This window comes from Neoarius graeffei, chromosome 11 (genome assembly GCF_027579695.1).
Source record: "Neoarius graeffei isolate fNeoGra1 chromosome 11, fNeoGra1.pri, whole genome shotgun sequence".
In the NCBI taxonomy this organism is placed as follows: Eukaryota; Metazoa; Chordata; class Actinopteri; order Siluriformes; family Ariidae; genus Neoarius; species Neoarius graeffei.
The window spans coordinates 35,139,649-35,160,790 of NC_083579.1; positions in this window are offsets into that span (position 1 = coordinate 35,139,649).

A 21,142-nucleotide genomic window follows, 5' to 3' on the forward strand; every position below is an offset into this window, starting at 1 on the left:
TGCATCTATCAGTACTAATGAAGTACGGAGGCGTGGTTTCTGTACCTGTCAGCCTGTCAGTATTAATGAAGGAAGAAGGCATGGTTTCTACATCTGTCAGTATTAATGATTGAAGGAGATGTGGCTTCTGCGTCAGTCAGTAGTAATGAAGAAAGGAGGCATGGTTTCAACATCTGTCAGTATTAATGAATTAAGGACGTGTGGCTTCCATGTCTGTCAGTACTAATGAAGAAAGGAGGCATGGCATCTGCATCTATCAGTATAAATGAAGGAAGGAGGCATGGCTTCTGATCTATTAGTACTAATGAACAGTAATAGGGTGGCATGGTGGTGCAGTGGCTAGCACTGTTACCTCACAACAAGAAGGCTCCAGGTTCAAACCTCACAGCTGACAGAGGCCTTTCTGTGTGGAGTTTGCATGTTCTTCCCATGTCTGCGTGGGTTTCCTCCAGGTGCTCTGGTAATTAGCGCCACTGTAATTAACGCAATCTGTACTTGTTTCCCATCCGTAATGTATGGACATATATATCTTGCTATGGCAAAGCTAAATACATTTTTAAAAATTAAATTAATGAAGAAAGGAGGCATTGCATCTGCATCTATCAGTATTAAGGAATGAAAAAAGTGTGGCTTCTTCGTCTAACTATACTAATAAATCTGTCAGTACCAATGAATGAAAGAGGTGTGGTTTCTGCATCTATCAGTATTAATGAATGAAGAAGGTGTGGCTTCTTTGTCTAACAATACCAATGACTGAAGGAGGTGTGGCTTCTGCATCTATCAGTACCAATGAAGGAAGGAGGTCCCTTTATCTTGAGATCCAGTGAAGGAAGGAAACATGGCCACTGTATCCATCAGTCTCAATGAATATGTGTTAATGAAGAAGCGTGATTTGTGTCCTGTTTTTCTAGTAATTTTTTAATGAATTGCATGCATATATACAAAATAATTGCCTTATATTTTAAAAGAGCTTTGTTAAATAACAATAAAAATATACATTTCGTGTATTGTGTGGTTTTATTTTTAGCAATATCTTGGCATCATGTCAAACTTGGCAAACATGATGCCAAGATATTGCTGAAGTTGATTGCTAAGGGATTTTTGATATGTTGTAATATGTTGAAATAATATAACATATAATATGCCAAGATATTGCTGAATGTTGAACTTGATATCTTGTAATGATTCTGATGCATTGGTTCGTTTGCATGTGTGAACGCGGACCACACGCAGTCTGTATGCTACAATGTAACAATTTTACTGCCTGGTGCGGACCAAATAATTGAACACACACACACACACACACACACACACACACACACACACACACACAATAATAGTGACCTTCTATCATTGTGCATTTTGTTGCAGACAAAATGCACAATGATTTTTTATATATTGTAATATGTTGAAATATTATAACATATGCCAAGATATTACTGAATGTTGAATTTGATATCTGTAGGATATTGCTGAATGTTGAACTCGATATCTTGTAATATGACTCTGATTCTGATACTCTTTAGCTGTTATGGGCCTGTCTGATGAACATTTGATGAATATATGACATGTGACTGTTTTGTTGGGTGGCAGGATGTCCTGGGTTGCGGAACCACATGTGCAAGGGCCTGTCAAGGCCGCTAGCGGCTTTAATTTGTTTTGGTTTTTTATACACAGCAGCAGTACATTCAGAAATAGAACTCTGTGTGTGTGTGTATTGTGTGTGTGTGTGTGTGTGTGTGTGTGTGTGTGTGTGTGTGTGAGTGAGTGAGACAGGGCTAATATAATTAACAAAAATTAAGACTAACACTTAAACTAATGGTGAAAAAATAATTTTGTTAACTGAAATAAAATAAAAATGATAGTTTAAAAAAACTAAAGCAAAATAAAAACTGCAGTGAACCATACAACACAAACTAAGACAAATTAGAATTGCAGGTAAAATCAGCTTTGTTTTCATTTTCATTTCATTTCCCCCCTTGAGACAGTAAGGGTTTGTGTCCATAGTTGTTTTTGGCAGAAAAGATCTAGCAGGGTGCTGGGGAGCGCTTTATCACAACACTTCTGCTGTGATTTAAAAAAAAAAAGTGTTCCCACTCTTTGTGTCAGTTTTGTTTCTATGACAACAATATTTTGAAACGTCAAAACAATACGTCAAAAGTGACAGTATGACTGGTTGCCCGAAAAGGAGCAGCTTGAAGCACTTTTTCTGTAGGGTTAGCCTGCTGTGGTGTATGCTCTCTCGTTTGGAAGAACTGAAAAAAAGGGGCTGGTGCTCAGAAAATACTCTCTCACCATCCACGAGTAATGGTGATGATACACGGGGCAACTTTTTGGGCAATGTTGCCGAGCAATGTTGCTGGCAACGGGCAACTAGGTGAGACACAGGGCAACTTTTCAGGGCAACTAACAATGGGCAACAACAGTTAGCAACGGCAGTTTACAGTTAGCTAAAAAAAATCGATGTCTTAATTTTTGCTGTGACCATTTAATCAAGCTGTCTGTTGTTTTTTAGAGCTTTGGTGAGGTAAATTCCTCCATATAGAATATTAAAATAACTTACCGGTGTAAAAACAGATGAGGAGTCTCTCCATCTCTTCACTCCACTGACACTGAGCGGCCGCCATATTTGTTTGAAATTTCTGATCCGAACCTCACCGGAGGTCACATGACTCGATACTCGCGTTCTGATTGGCTTATCTCAAAAAGTTGCCAGAGATTATCAAAACCATTCAGAAAGAAACAATGTTGCCCAATCTCAATAGAAAAGAGTCAAAACGCAATTGCCCAGCAACATTGCTCGGCAACATTGCCCAAAAAGTTGCCCCGTGTATCATCACCATTTCTTTCTGAATGGTTTTGATAATCTCTGGCAACTTTTTGAGATAAGCCAATCAGAACGCGAGTATCGAGTCATGTGACCTCCGGTGAGGTTCGGATCAGAAATTTCAAACAAATATGGCGGCCGCTCAGTGTCAGTGGAGTGAAGAGATGGAGAGACTCCTCATCTGTTTTTACGCCGGTAAGTTGTTATTTTAATATTCTATATGGAGGAATTTACCTCACCAAAGCTCTAAAAAACAACAGACAGCTTGATTAAATGGTCACAGCAAAAATTAAGACATCGATTTGTTTTAGCTAACTGTAAACTGCCGTTGCTAACTGTTGTTGCCCATTGTTAATTGCCCTGAAAAGTTGCCCTGTGTCTCACCTAGTTGCCTGTTGCCAGCAACATTGCTCGGCAACATTGCCCAAAAGGTTGCCCCGTGTATCATCACCATAAGAATTCAAGTTCAAAACATATTAATGGGCTATTTATGGTGTTTTTGGCATTTGAGTGCGCTGATTTTCATAACGTACACTGATAAAGGGCTATACTATGATAATATGTTCTTACATGATTGTCATTATAATGATTTATATACAGAAGGAAGGGTATTTAAAGGATGGATGGATGGGAGGATTGAGCTCAGTAAAGTCCATGTGCAATGTTTTTTATAGTTTGCTGAATTCTGAATAGCTAAACAAACATACTGTACTGGAGGGATTTACATATGAACAAACTGCATGTTAAGCAAGACATTTCCCCTTTTTCTATTTATATTTTGATAGCTCAAAAAACAAATTTAAATGTTTTTATCTCTGATGATAAATCTCTGTGAATTTATTCATCGCACACTTGTGAAATTCCTCTCTGCATTTAACCCATCTGAAGCAGTGAATACACACATGCACAAACACCTGAGCAATGAGTACACACACATATACCCAGAGCAGGGGGCAACCATGCTAACAGCGCCCGGGGAGCAGTTGGGAGTTAGGTGCCTCGCTCAAGGGCACCTCAGCCCAAGGCCGTCCCATATTAACCTAACCGCATGTCTTTGGACTGTGGGGGAAACCGGAGCACCCGGAGGAAACCCACGCAGACACGGGGAGAACATGCAAACTCCACACAGAAAGGCCCCTGGGCTCGAACCCAGAACCTTCTTGCTACTTACACCACCGTGGCGCCGGTATGACAACTGACACAAGTCACCAAAATGACAAGCAAACACAATTTATATTCATAATAATTTTAAATTGACCAATACTTAGTGACATTTAAAAATATGAATAAAAGGAACAAAGGAGAATTCTCGATCAGAAAGTCCTATGATAAGACACACGATCGTCTGACTTGTCATAACATCCAGTTTCATTTAGTTGAGCAAACACGGGTTTCTTTCATGTTGGCCATAAACACATGAAAAAATATGTTCACTGAAGGTTGACGATCCCATTTGACACATTCAGAGTGATGATAAACCCTCTGTCACATATTTATTGCTACGCATTATTATGTTGTTATATAAACAACGCTGCAATATAAAAAATGGGATCTCTGTGACAAAAATCAGCCAACCAATATGGCATATTGTACTGGAAGTAAATAGCTTGTATCGTATCTAGTTTTTATGGGATATCTATGGCTGTGCAATACCTGAAACAGTAAATCTAAGACTAAAACTAAATAAAAACTAAACTAAAGCTAACTAAAACTAGAATTAAATAAAAAAATTGAAAAACTAATAAAAAATTAAAACAAATGAAAATTTCAAAACTACAGTGGTGCTTGAAAGTTTGTGAACCCCTTAGAATTTTCTATATTTCTGCATAAATATGACCTAAAACATTATCAGATTTTCACACAAGTCCTCAAAGTAGATAAAAAGAACCCAGTTAAACAAATGAGACAAAAATATGATACTTTTGTCATTTATTTATTGAGGAAAATTATCCAATATTACATATCTGTGAGTGGCAAAAGTATGTGAACCTTTGCTTTCAGTATCTGGTGTGACCCCCTTGTGCAGCAATAACTGCAGCTAAATGTTTGCGGTAACTGTTGATCAGTCCTGCACACTGGCTTGAAGGAATTTTAGCCTGTTCCTCCGTACAGAACAGCTTCAACTCTGGGATGTTGGTGGGTTTCCTCACATGAACTGCTTGCTTCAGGTCCTTCCACAACATTTCCATTGGATTAAGGTCAGGACTTTGACTTGGCCATTCCAAAACATTCGCTTTATTCTTATTTAACCATTCTTTGATAGAATGACTTATGTGCTTAGGGTCCTTGTCTTGCTGCATGACCCACCTTCTCTTGAGATTCAGTTCATGGACAGATGTCCTGACATTTTCCTTTAGAATTCGCTGGTATAATTCAGAATTCATTGTTCCATCAATGATGGCAAGCCATCCTGACCCAGATGCAGCAAAACAGGCTCAAACCATGATACTACCACCAGCATGTTTCACAGATGGGATAAGGTTCTTATGCTGGAATGCAGTGTTTTTCTTTCTCCAAACATAACGCTTCTCATTTAAACCAAAAAGTTCTATTTTGGTCTCGTCCGTCCACAAAACATTTTTCCAATAGCCTTCTGGCTTGTCCATGTGATCTTTAGCAAACTGCAGATGAGCAGCAATGTTCTTTTTGGAGAGCAGTGGCTTTCTCCTTGCAACCCTGCCATGCACACCATTGTTGTTCAGTGTTCTCCTGATGGTGGACTCGTGAACATTAACATTAGCCAATGTGAGAGAGGCCTTCAGTTGCTTAGAAGTTACCCTGGGGTCCTTTGTGACCTCGTCGACTATTACACGCCTTGCTCTTGGAGTTATCTTTGTTGGTCGACCACTCCTGAGGAGGGTAACAATGGTCTTGAATTTCCTCCATTTGTCCACAATCTGTCTGTCTGTGGATTGGTGGAGTCCAAACTCTTTAGAGATGGTTGTGTAACCTTTTCCAGCCTGATGAGCATCAACAACGCTTTTTCTGAGGTCGTCAGAAATCTCCTTTGTTCGTTTCGTGATACACTTCCACAAACGTGTTGTAAAGATCAGGCTTTGATAGATCCCTGTTCTTTAAATAAAACAGGGTGCCCACTCACACCTGATTGTCATCCCATTGATTGAAAACACCTGACTCTAATTTCACCTTCAAATTAACTGCTAATCCTGGAGGTTCACATACTTTTGCCACTCAAAGATATGTAATATTGGATGATTTTCCTCAATAAATAAATGACCAAGTATAATATTTTGTCTCATTTGTTTAACTGGGTTCTCTTTATCTACTTTTAGGACTTGTGTGAAAATCTGATGATGTTTCAGGTCATATTTATGCAGAAATATAGAACATTCTAAAGGGTTCACAAACTTTCAAGCACCACTGTATAATAACTCTGGTATGTCATCAACTACATTACATGAATAACTGAACAAATAGCCAATAGATTATTGATTAAAAATAGTTATAAATTTGAACCCTAATGTCAATATACTGTCTACTTGATTCATCAGTCTAAAACTGATGCTGATTGGATAGAAAATTAATTGAGCCTATTTTTTATGTGAATTTAACTAAATTAGTTTGTGCAGGTTTAAAGTCCTGGTAGAAGCAATTATTATTACTCTTAATTTTAGGAAAAAGTCTTGTGTAGTTTCAAGAGAAAAGCGAAATTTGCTAAAGAAAATTCAGTTTAGGCGGCACGGTGGTGTAGTGGTTAGCGCTGTCGCCTCACAGCAAGAAGGTCCGGGTTTGAGCCCCGTGGCCGGTGAAGGCCTTTCTGTGCAGAGTTTGCATGTTCTCCCTGTGTCCGCGTGGGTTTCCTCCGGGTGCTCCGGTTTCCCCCACAGTCCAAAGACATGCAGGTTAGGTTAACTGGTGACTCTAAATTGACTGTAGGTGTGAGTGTGAATGGTTGTCTGTGTCTATGTGTCAGCCCTGTGATGACCTGGCGACTTGTCCAGGGTGTACCCCGCCTTTCGCCCGTAGTCAGCTGGGATAGGCTCCAGCTTGCCTGCAACCCTGTAGAACAGGATAAAGCGGCTACAGATAATGAGATGAGAAATTCAGTTTATTTTTCTGAGCATCAGTAAGAGTTAAAAAACAAAACAAAAAAAAAACCCTCAGGTTGGCAAATGTAAACTTGCTAACATGGGGGCAGCCATGGCCTGAAAGTCTGACAGTTAGAGATTCAGCCTTGGTCCCAAAGGGTCGCCGATTCGATTCCTGGGACCAGCAGGAAAAATGTGAGGGGAGTTGAGTGAATGAACAGCACTTTTCCCTCCCTCTGTATTATAGTTGAAGTGCCCTTGAGCAAGGCTTCTACCCCCCAACTGCTCCCTGGGCGCTGCAGCATCACTGCCTACTGCTCTGGGTATGTGTATGTGCTCATTGCTAACTTGTCTGTGCATGCGTGTGTTCACTGCTTCAGATGGGTTAAATTCAGAGGAGGAATTTTGCTAGAAATCACTTTTGACTCGAGGAAACGTGAACATTCTCATTCGGCTACATTTCTAAGTAAAAACGCCTGATTAGCTAATATATTGCACAGATGCTATAGAAATATAAATAATCCAAATTATCCAAAATGTATATATATTTGCATATATCACACATTTGATCCTGAACTCAGATAGACAGTCTGGCCGTTTCCCTGATAGATTATTTGTTAAGAAATTTCCATACAAGCCTTTTTCACATAGCTGTGTGACAAAAATTAATTTTCTGGTCAATTCAGGATTATCTCTCAGACAGGGAAGTGAGGACTTTCCATAGAATTGTGTAGATATTCCACAGAATTATTTTTGTTAATCATGTTCGCTGTCATGGTCCTACCTGTGGGCTTCTCTCTTCAGGTAACATCTCCACTCAGCATTACCGGCCACTCCCACACTCACTTCCCCTTATTATCTTTCAGTCACTGTCATTGGCTGTTGCCGATCACCTGCTTTCCCCCTGTGTGTATTTCAGCTGCAGTCCTCCCAAGCTTCCCAAGACACCTGATCCCATCAGATCTCAGAAACTAAGCAGGTTTGGGCCTGGCCAGTCCTTGGATGGGAGACCTCAGAAGTCACCACCAGCCATCCCTGCCTCTCAGTTCTCCTGCCACTGAACTTTACCCACACACATTCTCCCAACTCCCTTTTCCCCTGTTATTAATAAACTGTGGTTTGAGTGCATTTGATCTCCTCTCCTGTTTGGTCCCTGACAGTTCACTGTGTAATGTGATATGAAATTCTGACTTTTCCTTGTGGTTTGCATTTTAAAAAAATGTATTCCTCCATCAGAGTTACTGCACTGTCTGCTTTTTTTTTTTTTAAACTTTCATAGAAATGTTTATCTGCTGAAGAGGATTATGGAATCACCAACTACTGTATTTCTCCCCAAACTTAACCCAATTCAAGAAACCATTCTGAACATTCGCCTTTATCCCAAATATACCGGTAGTTGATCAACCATGACACGTTTGGAGCTACAAGGCTAATGTACTTAAATACTAATAAATTTTTTTCATGTAAAATGTTTACTGTAAATGTTTACCATAAACCACATCCACATGATAAACATCACTTCACTGTACAGCTGAACTTCTGGAATGTTCTGGAGGCCACCAAGTTGGCTGACTGTTTATAGCTGCTGTAACGTACAGTAAGTGAGAAGAGGAAAACTAACAGATGTTCAACCACATTTACATTTATGTGCTTGTTCTGACTGATTATTGTTTCTAAATTAACATGTCATTCACAGGGGCTCGTTTAGCCAATGCTCCACATCAACACATTTATAAAAATGTCTGAGTTTGTGAAGATGATGTCAGGAGATGTTTATTTAACAATTAAAGAACACTGTAAAAAAATGATTTGTTGTTTTAACTTAAAAAAGTTAGTACCCGGGCTGCCTTAAAATTTTGAGTTCATTGAAATTAATATCGTAAGTTAACACAACGAGGTGAACAATTTAACTGACTATATGAATTCCAATGAACTCAAAATTTTAAGACAGCCCGGGCACTAACTTTTTTAAGTTAAAACAACAAATCATTTTTTATAGTGAAGGAGTCTTTAATGTTTACGGTAAAGCTGTAATTTGAAGTTTTCCAGCATCTTAACGACAGAGGCGTTTACACTTTGCAGTTTCTTGGTAACATGACAAGCTGCAATTTTTTTAAAGACAGAGAAAAAAAGAGAGGCCAGTGAGGGAACGACTGTTTATAGCTGCTAAGTGAAAACTTGTTTTGTGAAAATTGTTGGCAAATTGTTGTGGTATAAAATAAATAATTCCTTGAATAGGAAAATAATCAACTTATTGGTGGTGTAGTGGTTAGCACGAAGGTCCTGGGTTTGAGCCCAGCAGCTGGCAGCGGCCTTTCTGTGCGGAGTTTGCATGTTCTCCCCGTGTCTGCGTGAGTTTCCTCCGGGTGCTCCGGTTTCCCCCACAGTCCAAAAGACATGTGGTTAGGTTAATATGGGACGGCTTTAGGCTGAGGTGCCCTTGAGCGAGGCACCTAACTCCCAACTGCTCCCCGGGCGCTGTTACTGTAGCATGGCTGCCCACTGCTCTGGGTATGTGTGTGTGCTCATTACTTGCATGTGTGTGTTCACTGCTTCAGATGGGTTAAATGCAGAGAGGAATTTCATAAGTGTGTGATGAATAAAGTTCTTCTTCTTCTTCAACTTCAGGGTGGTCACTGATTATTTTTAATAACAGCATATAGTGATGTGTTTTATTTCTTACATATCATAACATTGACTATTACTACAATGACAATAATTTGTATTTCTTTTCTTCCACCTTTTCTGTGCAAGGTCTTTGGCTTCATGCTTCCACCTGTGCTTTTTCATGTTTTACTACAGTGTCGTATTTCACTGAGATCTCGTTTGGACGGACATGTGGTGCGTTTCATTTGCTGAACTCTCAAAAGCTGCAGGTTTAGCGAGAGTTCACTGATGGATTGAGCAGACAGGACACTGAGATTTAACTCTGTTAATGTCAGCAGCCTGCACACACACACACACACACACACACAGAACTAGTGTAGAGCCAGCAGGTCTGCCAGTCTTTACTCTGTTAACCATAACTTATTAATTGGTTTACAAATGAAAGAAAAATAACACCCTGTCTCTCCTCCCAGGTTTTAGAGCTACACTAAACAAACCAGAGCAGCTCATTTTATTCCATCTGTTATTAGGTCATAAAATGGATCTTCTCGTTGTTAACAAGAGCTGACAGTTAGGGTGGAGTTCCTGTGTGTCTGCGCCGTGTCTCACGCTGCTGTAATGAACATCATACCTTGAGCAACATGTTACCTCGTTACTCCACTTGTGGCCTTTATTTTAGTTCAGACCAGTTACTCCAACACACCCAATTAAAATGTGTTAATTAGACTATTTATGAGTTGATCGGTTGCCAGGTGTACCGTATGTGCGCGAGCAGGAAAAACAGCACTACAACATACAGAACAGGACTGGGATTCACCCATCTAACTTTCTTAAAGGGTTCCTGAAAGTCTTCTGGAACTCTTCTTAAAAGGTGCTGGAACTCTTGTGAAATGGTTCTTGAACTCTCCTGAAAACTTCTGAAACCAAACTGTCAGGTCTCTGGAGCTCTGCGGGAAAACTTCAAGAATTCTCCTGAAGGTTCCAGAACTCTCTTGAAGACTTCTGGAACCCTGCAGAAAAGGTTCCTGAACTCTCCTGAATAGTTTGTAACCTCTTCTATAAGGATTCTGGAAATCCCCTCAAGGGGTTCTGGAACTCATGTAAATGGCTCCCAAATTCCAATGAAAGGTAGAGTTACTCATCTACAGCTTTTGAACATCACCTATAAGTCTTCAGGAATTCAGCCTGAGGATTTCTTAAGTCAGTTTGGCATGCTTCTGGAATTGTCTTGAAAGTTCTCTTCCAGCGTCCAGTATTTCAGAGAAAAGTAGCAAGTCAGAGGAGGAACTCAAACCTTCCTGGGTTCCTGAAAAGGTTCCCAGAGTGTAAGCACAACTAGTAACCTTGAGAATGTTTCCACTAAAGGAACCATTGCAGATATCAGATGCTAGACTGTAGTTCCAGGAATCCTATTTAGTTCCTGTTTCAGATGATCTACATTTCTGCCAATTTGGGAACAGGGAATGTGATGTACTGAACACCTCTGATTGGTCATACAATAAGACACATTATACTAATAATACACTCCTGTGTCTCTCTATGAAGAGTGTGTTACTGAGATGATAGAGCAAGAAACACACCAGATTTGATATATTAAAAAATCTTGCTCATACACACACTTATGTACTCTAATTGCACTATAGCTCCTTGTGAAAGGTGAGTTAATGAGCTGATGAGTCAAGAAGCAGGAGAAGGATTGGGGAAGTTAACTAAACATTGACCTCCACACTCCAGCTGTTCTGACAGGTCTGGCATGATGAAGTGTCTTTGAATTCTTAGCGCTGCTGATGAAAACACAGAGCTGACTCTTCCTATGCAACCAACACACACACACACACACACACACACACACACACACACACACACACACACACACACACACTGCACAGTTTCAATTCAGGACACACAGGAAGGAGAAGGAAATCCTGAGGTTTAAAATAGCAGCAAACAAGAAGTCCCAATAACCACTTTCACAATGGACTATAAAAAGGGGCCTGTCCTCTGTATGTCTGTCCCAGTACAGGAGGCCTGTCCTCTGTATGTCTGTCCCAGTACAGGAGGCCTGTCCTCTGTATGCCTGTCCCAGTAAAGGAGGCGTGTCCTCTGTATGTCTGTCCCAGTAAAGGAGGCGTGTCCTCTGTATGTCTGTCCCAGTAAAGGAGGCGTGTCCTCTGTATGTCTGTCCCAGTAAAGGAGGTGTGTCCTCTGTATGTCAGTCCCAGTAAAGGAGGCGTGTCCTCTGTGTGTCAGTTCCAGTAAAGGAGGCGTGTCCTCTGTTTGTCAGTCCCAGTAAAGGAGGCCTGTCCTCTGTATGTCAGTCCCAGTAAAGGAGGCGTGTCCTCTGCATCTCAGTCCCAGTAAAGGAGGCGTGTCCTCTGCATGTCAGTCCCAGTAAAGGAGGCCTGTCCTCTGCATGTCAGTCCCAGTAAAGGAGGCGTGTCCTCTGTATGTCAGTCCCAGTAAAGGAGGCCTGTCCTCTGTATGTCAGTCCCAGTAAAGGAGGCATGTCCTCTGCATGTCAGTCCCAGTAAAGGAGGCGTGTCCTCTGCATGTCAGTCCCAGTAAAGGAGGCGTGTCCTCTGTATGTCAGTCATAGTAAAGGAGGCGTGTCCTCTGTATGTCAGTCATAGTAAAGGAGGTGTGTCCTCTGTATGTCAGTCCCAGTAAAGGAGGCGTGTCCTCTGCATGTCAGTCCCAGTTAAGGAGGCGTGTCCTCTGTATGTCAGTCGTAGTAAAGGAGGCGTGTCCTCTGTATGTCAGTCCCAGTAAAGGAGGCCTGTCCTCTGTATGTCAGTCCCAGTAAAGGAGGCATGTCCTCTGCATGTCAGTCCCAGTAAAGGAAGCGTGTCCTCTGCATGTCAGTCCCAGTAAAGGAAGCGTGTCCTCTGCATGTCAGTCCCAGTAAAGGAGGCGTGTCCTCTGCATGTCAGTCCCAGTAAAGGAGGTGTGTCCTCTGCATGACTGTCACAGTAAAGGAGGCGTGTCCTCTGTATGTCAGTCCCAGTAAAGGAGGCGTGTTCTCTGTATGTCAGTCCCAGTAAAGGAGGTGTGTCCTCTGCATGACTGTCACAGTAGAGGAGGCGTGTCCTCTGTATGTCAGTCCCAGTAAAGGAGGCATGTTCTCTGTATGTCAGTCCCATTAAAGGAGGTGTGTCCTCTGTATGTCAGTCCCAGTAAAGGAGGCATGTCCAATGTATGTCAGTCCCAGTAAAGGAGGCATGTCATCTGTATGTCAGTCATAGTAAAGGAGGCATGTCCTCTGTAGATCAGTCCCAGTAAAGGAGTTGTGTCCTCTGTATGTCAGTCATAGTAAAGGAGGCGTGTCCTCTGTATGTCAGTCCCAGTAAAGGAGTCCTGTCCTCTGTATGTCAGTCCCAGTAAAGGAGGCCTGTCCTCTGTATGTCAGTCCCAGTAAAGGAGGCATGTCCAATGTATGTCTGTCCCAGTAAAGGAGGCCTGTCCTCTGTATGTCAGTCCCAGTAAAGGAGTCCTGTCCTCTGTATGTCAGTTCCAGTAAAGGAGGCGTGTCCTCTGCATGTCAGTCCCAGTAAAGGAGGCATGTCCTCTGCATGTCAGTCCCAGTAAAGGAGGTGTGTCCTCTGCATGACTGTCACAGTAAAGGAGGCGTGTCCTCTGTATGTCAGTCCCAGTAAAGGAGTCCTGTTCTCTGTATGTCAGTCCCAGTAAAGGAGGCCTGTCCTCTGTATGTCAGTCCCAGTAAAGGAGGCATGTCCAATGTATGTCTGTCCCAGTAAAGGAGGCCTGTCCTCTGTATGTCAGTCCCAGTAAAGGAGTCCTGTCCTCTGTATGTCAGTTCCAGTAAAGGAGGCGTGTCCTCTGCATGTCAGTCCCAGTAAAGGAGGCATGTCCTCTGCATGTCAGTCCCAGTAAAGGAGGTGTGTCCTCTGCATGACTGTCACAGTAAAGGAGGCGTGTCCTCTGTATGTCAGTCCCAGTAAAGGAGGCGTGTTCTCTGTATGTCAGTCCCAGTAAAGGAGGTGTGTCCTCTGCATGACTGTCACAGTAAAGGAGGCGCGTCCTCTGTATGTCAGTCCCAGTAAAGGAGGCGTGTTCTCTGTATGTCAGTCCCAGTAAAGGAGGCGTGTTCTCTGTATGTCAGTCCCAGTAAAGGAGGTGTGTCCTCTGCATGACTGTCACAGTAAAGGAGGCATGTCCAATGTATGTCAGTCCCAGTAAAGGAGGCATGTCATCTGTATGTCAGTCATAGTAAAGGAGGCGTGTCCTCTGTAGGTCAGTCCCAGTAAAGGAGTCCTGTCCTCTGTATGTCAGTCATAGTAAAGGAGTCCTGTCCTCTGTATGTCAGTCATAGCAAAGGAGTCCTGTCCTCTGTATGTCAGTCATAGTAAAGGAGGCCTGTCCTCTGTATGTCAGTCCCAGTAAAGGAGGCATGTCCAATGTATGTCTGTCCCAGTAAAGGAGGCCTGTCCTCTGTATGTCAGTCCCAGTAAAGGAGTCCTGTCCTCTGTATGTCAGTTCCAGTAAAGGAGGCATGTCCTCTGCATGTCAGTCCCAGTAAAGGAGGCATGTCCTCTGCATGTCAGTCCCAGTAAAGGAGGCCTGTCCTCTGTATGTCAGTCCCAGTAAAGGAGGCATGTCCTCTGTATGTCTGTCCCAGTAAAGGAGGCGTGTCCTCTGTATGTCAATCCCAGTAAAGGAGGCGTGTCCTCTGTATGTCAGTTCCAGTAAAGGAGGCGTGTCCTCTGTTTGTCAGTCCCAGTAAAGGAGGCCTGTCCTCTGCATGTCAGTCCCAGTAAAGGAGGCGTGTCCTCTGTATGTCAGTCCCAGTAAGGGAGGCGTGTCCTCTGTATGTCAGTCCCAGTAAAGGAGGCCTGTCCTCTGTTTGTCAGTCCCAGTAAAGGAGGTGTGTCCTCTGTATGTCAGTTTCAGTAAAGGAGGCGTGTCCTCTGTATGTCAGATTCATTTAATTACTGTTGGAAGGTGTGTGTGTGTGTGTGTGTGTGTGTGTGTGTGTGTGTGTGTGTGTAATACCCTGTTATATGTATTGCTGAGTTCTAAAAGTGTCACCATGTAATAACAAGTTTGATAAAGAATGCTGTCGAGACTCATGATTACTGGAAGTACAGGAGGATGTGACCTACTCAGATCACACTATCTTCAGATAATCTTCATGATCATCATCGTGATTACAATCCAGCATAATGTAATTAAAAATCATCAAGGTCATGGATATCGAATCATGATTGAATTTTGACGATTGACATTTGATATTGATTCACTGATTTATTGGCACTCTGAGTGTTTACCAGCTTCATAACTGCCTCTATCGCTTTGCACTGATTGCACACATTCCCACTCTGTGAGCTTTCTAACTCGTGACGCTGTATTTTGTTATTTTTGAGTTTCACCACCAGCTTGAAACCTGAAATTCTTACACATCATCTTTATCTGATCAAACTACTTAAGTCTGTGGCAGGAATTTTAAAAAATCCAATAAATCAAGAAGAAGGAAGCAGGGTGGAGAGTTTCCTCACCGAATATCTCAAGCTACATCCAAATTATTAGAACTGAATTCAGGGCTGGTTAGTGTTCTTAGTAGAGCATCAGCCATTTTGAGAAACATCCCAAATGCTAGAATGTATAAATATGCAAAGGATTTTTGCTCATTTTTGTCTCTGAGATTAAAATATTATCCATGATTAGCACAACCATGTAATTTGTATCACAGCACTTTTGAAGTCTAGATTGTGTTTGGTCAGAAAGTGTTGATTAATTTTCTATAACAGCAGCTCTGACAGTAGTGCAGCTGCATATCACAGGTTTATATTAATGTGCTTGTTCTAATATGATATCATTTCTATAGTAAAAGGAACTTGTGCAGCTGATGCACCACATAAGTGGATTAAAAACTGTGTGTAATCATTGATGTGCATCAGAAGATGTTTATTTATTATTTAGAGGTATCTCCAGTGTTAGCACTTTGATTCACAAATATCAAATGTATTAAAAATAGAGACAAAAACGTGACTTTTTCTTTTTTAATAAATTAAACAATTGTGACCATTGGCAAATTGCTGTCATGTAAGAAGAATAAAACATTTCAGGATGTGCTGTTAGAGGAAATCTGTCAACTTTGGGGTGATAACAGGAACACTAGCTGACACACTGAGGCCACGCCTCCTCCACTGGGACTTAGAGCTAGATTTACACATCCATATGAATTAAGGAGTGATATTTAACATTGTACTAACCAGTGTTGGGGAGTAACGAGATGCATGTAACGGCATTGCGTAATTTAATTACAAAATAAATGTAACAGTAATACATTACAGTTACTGGAGAAAAATGTGTAATTCAATTACAGTTACTTACGAAAATATTCAGAATTGCAATCTGAATTACGTCTGAATATTGTCAGTAAAACCTTGCCAAAATATTAAATAATAATATTTTTACTGGTTCGCATGTTTTCCTTATAAACATCCTTCTTTGCCATTTCCCTCCACAGCCGATATTTTGATAGCCATTCTGGACCTTCTGATAGGCTCTCCTATCACGTCTACATTTGCAGCGCCATCTCTTCTGTTACTTGCCTGTGCATGCAGCGACCTGAATTTCAGTTGCCAAACTACCAGAAATGTCACATAAAAATGCATTCCACTGCTGGAAATTTAGAAAACATTTCCGATATGTCACGGAAAAGGGCATAAATTTAACTGTGCAATGTAATGCTTGTTTGCCGGCTGTCAAGATGTTGTCCACATCGAAAATGTCCATGTCAAACCTCAAGAAACATCTAGAGGTAAGTGCTGCTTACTATAACTGCAAACGAAATATCAAATTACGCAGGGAATTGCCAAGACTACCTTCACAGAGCCATACGGAGACCGTTCTGTATTTTAACCGTTCCACACGCTTATAGTAAACTGGGTGGTAGAAAAGGGGCAACTGGACTTGCTTGAAGATTCTTGAAAACATGTCACCTCTCATCCGAAAGGCTTCCTCAGTTCTGTCTGACTAATAAGGAGAATCAGATATTTATCCTCTCATGGATCAGAATCAGAATCAGAATTCTGATGACAAGCTCATCTAAGGTGTCGTTGAGGCATCATGTTGGTGTGGGTCACTGGAGGCTGGGTGTGAACGGTGAGTCATTAGGGTGATCAAAGGATTGCCCGTTAGGGTGATCAATGGAAAGCTGAGCCTCTCTGTCTTCCTGTGAGTCATCGAAAACAGCTGGGCCTTGGCGTGCACCCAGCCGTCTGGGAAGAGTGCCCAAGACCGCATTGTAGATGGTTGATAAATGATGTCTTAGACCCCCACCTCTGTTCAGTGATGGCCGTTCCAGGTTGACAAAAATGGCTTCTTTAACTCCTCGCTCAAACCAACGATCCTCTCTGGCTAAAATGCGTACGTTACAATCCTGAAATGAGCGTCCTTTGTTGTTAAAATGAATGTAGAAAGCAGAGTCCTGGCCTGAGGAGCTGGCTCTCCTGCGTTGAGCCAAGTGCCTGTATAGCAGTTGTTTTGTTTCTCCAATATATGAGTCCATGCATTCCTCACTGTTTTCGGTGACTCACAGGAGGACAGAGAGGGTCAGCTTTCCATTGATCACCCTAACGGGCAATCCTTTGATCACCCTAATGACTCGCCATTCACACCCAGCCTCCAGTGACCCACACCAACATGATGCCTCAAAGACACCTTAGATGAGCTTGTCATCAGAATTCTGATTCTGATCCATGAAAGGATAAATATCTGATACTCCTTATTAGTCAGACAGAACTGAGGAAGCCTTTCGGATGAGAGGTGAAACGTTTTCAAGAATCTTCAAGCAAGTCCAGTTGCCCTTTTCTACTACCCACAGTTTACTATGACCTGGATGACTGAGAATCTTCACAGACACGCTTATAGTGTGTCCAAATGAAAATGTATGCCTATTTTAGATCCATATTTTCATTTCACAACATTACGCTAACTACTCTAGATAGCTATCCATAGCTGAGGAGATCTTTGAGCCATATATGCCACACTTCCCTCCCATTTGCATTAAAATCTAATGTACTATTCTTATGCAGTAGGCTAGACTAATGGAGGATATAGGGCACCTACTTTTACCACTCCATCGTCCAGTTTCACTTTTCTCCAGTTTTTGATTTTGATTTGCTCAGAAGCAAAATTTTTATGTTTTTGTCTTACTAATGGGGCATAGTGTCCAAGTTTGATAGGGCGCAAGCAGTCTGATTTACAGTGTCAAAAGTGATTTATTCTACAGTGTCAACAGTTTTATTTGAAGTTTTATCATTGGCAAAGAGCTAACACAGAGACACATCTCACAAGAATTAAGAGCAGCTTATTCAGTTCTGTCGCCTACAATGTTAAATGTTTTAAACATGTTACAATTTAAAAAAAAGGTTGTGACTTTGTATCTGTATGTCAACTCAGATTGATTTTACAGTAAAATGTGGCTTGAAGTCTGACCTTGTGGTGGTTATTATTATATTATCTTTATAAAAGATGTGATGTTAAGTGATGTTAATTAATGTATTAAAGGGGGTTCAGTAGACAGTGTTTAGTACTGTTTTGAGCTTAACACTGCCAGGTTTAAAAATTTGAAAATGATTAACGGCACAGAATACTCATTCAAAAATTAGAAAAGTAATCAAAAAGTAATTGAAAAGTAATTAGTTACATTACTCAGATATAGTAATTGAAATAGTTACACTACTATTACATTTTAAACAGGGTAACTTGTAACTGTAACGAATTACATTTCTAAAGTAACCTTTTCAACACTGGTACTAACCCCATTTCCAGAAAAGTTGGGATGTTTTCCAAAATGCAATAAAAACAAAAATCTGTGATTTATTAATTCATGTGAACCTTTATTTAACTGACAAAAGTACAAAGAAAAGATTTTCAATAGTTTTACTGACCAATGTAATTGTATTTTATAAATATAAATGAAGTTAGAATTTAATGCCTGCAAAACACTAAAAAAAAAGTTGGAACAGAGGCAAAATAAGACTGAAAAGTTTATAGAATATTCAAGTAACACCATTTTGGAAGATTCCACAATAAGCAGGTTAATTGGTAACATGACTGAATATAAAAGGAAGAGAACCAAAGGCTCAGTCTTTGCAAGCAAGGGATGGGTCATGACTCACTCACTTGTGCTAAAATTCATGACAGAATTGTGAGTCAATTAAAAAAAAGTGTTTCTCAACGTAAGATTTTAGGTCTTTCAAAATCTACAGTTCATAATATTGTGAAAAGATTCAGGGAATTCAGAGACTTCTCAGGCCCACTTTACACGGGGACGGTATAAAACAAAAACGCAAAAGTCCGTTTTCGTTCTCACTTTTTTCCGCGTCTACACGACCATTTTCAAGGAGGAAATCTGCGTCTATACGGTGACGCATAAATGTCTCCGCTATGTCTGCACGCATGTGCAACGTCTTCTGTCTTGTCTGATCTGCACATCTGCGCTGCTGTTCTGTCAAGTTATCCTACCAAGCCTACTACGCATGCACGAAATCCAGGAGGGTAGGAAAATTCAACAGTAGTTTTGTCCCACCGATCAGCTGGGCTGATAGAAAATCGGTGAGAATTTCACGCATTTGCCGATTTTTATGTTTTGTGCGTATTGGTCGAGTCTTTGGCCGAGTCAAATAATTTGTAATGACTTGTTTTGAATAATAAAACGGTCTGTATGAGAACTTGCTAGGATAACTTTACAGAACACCGGTCCGGCTGAGGTACTGTAGTGCTCGAGGGAGAAGCAGGAGCAAACCGAAACTCTTTTAATCTGCCTTTATTAAGTAACACTCACTCTTGTTTCGGTGAAGAAGAGAAAAGGCAGTGTCCATCTCAGCAAAATAAACCCGTTCGGCTGCTAGTTTTGTTTTCAGTCTCGGGTTTATGGTTTCACGAGCGGCTTGAATAGGCGGCGCGCGTGTGCACGCGCACACGCGTGTGCACACGCGTGTGTGTGTGTGTAACTTGGCGATACCAAACTGAGGAGCTCCAGCTGGGCGGGTGAGCAGGAAAACACATCTACTGCATTGAAACACAGAGCAGCTTGAAGGTCCGTTGGATCGATGTAATCAGACATGCTCTTACTTTTTTACTTACTTTCTTACTTCCCGGGCTGGCATGTGCAGTATATGACATATGTATGACGTAAACGCGTACCCGACGTGAGCAGATCCGAGCAGAGTTTGGCGTATTGGGTAGTTTAGACGGATATGCAACGGGGGCCGTTTTTAACTTATCCACTCTGGAAGGCGTTTTCAATTTTATCCGTTTTTCAGCCTCGGAAACGCCGTCCTCGTGTAAACGAAAGGCACTTCTGATAAAATATTTAATCGTTTTTACCCGACAGCGTCCTCGTGTAAACGGGCCCTCAGTGTGTAAAGAGCAAGGTCGGAAACCACTGCTGAATGTATGTGACCTTTGAGCCCTCAAGCGGCACTGCCTGAGAAACCATCATGCTGGGCTCTTCCCAGGAAGTCCATGCTTATTTGAGCAGGACAGTGCCAGGCTTCATTCTGCATGAGCTACAGCAGTGTGGCTTTGCAGACACAGAGTACGAGTGCTTGACTGGCCTGCTGCCAGTCCAGCTCTGTCTCCTGTTGAGAATGTATGGCGCATCATGAAGAGGAGAATCAGACAATGGCGACCACAGGCTGTTGAGCAGCTGAAGTCTTGTGTCAAGCAAGAATGGACAAAAATTCCAATTGCAAAACTGCAACAATTAGTATCCTTAGATCCCATACAATTAAAAAGTGTTATTAAAGGGAAAGGTGATGTAATACAATGGTAATAATGCCTCTTTCCCAACTTTTTTTTTTTTTGATTGTGTTACAGACATCAAATTCTAACTTCTTTTATATTTACAAAATACAGTTAAGTTTGGGGCGGCACGGTGGTGTAGTGGTTAGCGCTGTCGCCTCACAGCAAGAAGGTCCAGGTTCGAGCCCCGTGGCCGGCGAGGGCCTTTCTGTGCGGAGTTTGCATGTTCTCCCCGTGTCCGCGTGGGTTTCCTCCGGGTGCTCCGGTTTCCCCCACAGTCCAAAGACATGCAGGTTAGGTTAACTGGTGACTCTAAATTGAGCGTAGGTGTGAATGTGAGTGTGAATGGTTGTCTGTGTCTATGTGTCAGCCCTGTGATGACCTGGCGACTTGTCCAGGGTGTACCCCGCCTTTCGCCCGTAGTCAGCTGGGATAGAGATCTTGCAGTCACGTGACCGGAAAGTACACAACCCCCATCTTGTCGGTCAAAAACACCGCTGAATACTGCTGCACTCGTGTACAGAATGGATCAATTTCAACCGATGGACTACACGGCTCATTTTTCTAATGAACAGATAACTAGATATATGTCTAAAATAAACGATCTACAGATTTGTGACCCTTATGGCTTACCGGACGGAGTTTTCACGACCGGATTTTGAACTGCCAGCAGAATACCCGGACGTGTATGATTACCTCATTCACTTTCCCTCGCTGTTCAGTGGTGAAGGACTGCGTGCTTATAAATCTCTGGACAGTTTTCTTTACAGAAATTCAGGATTTGTCAGCGACTCAGATGTGGCATCTTGTAAACAAGAAAATAACAATCCTCATTGGATGGGTAAGTCACTTAAGTATTGAGTATAGCACTGACCAGCCGATTATA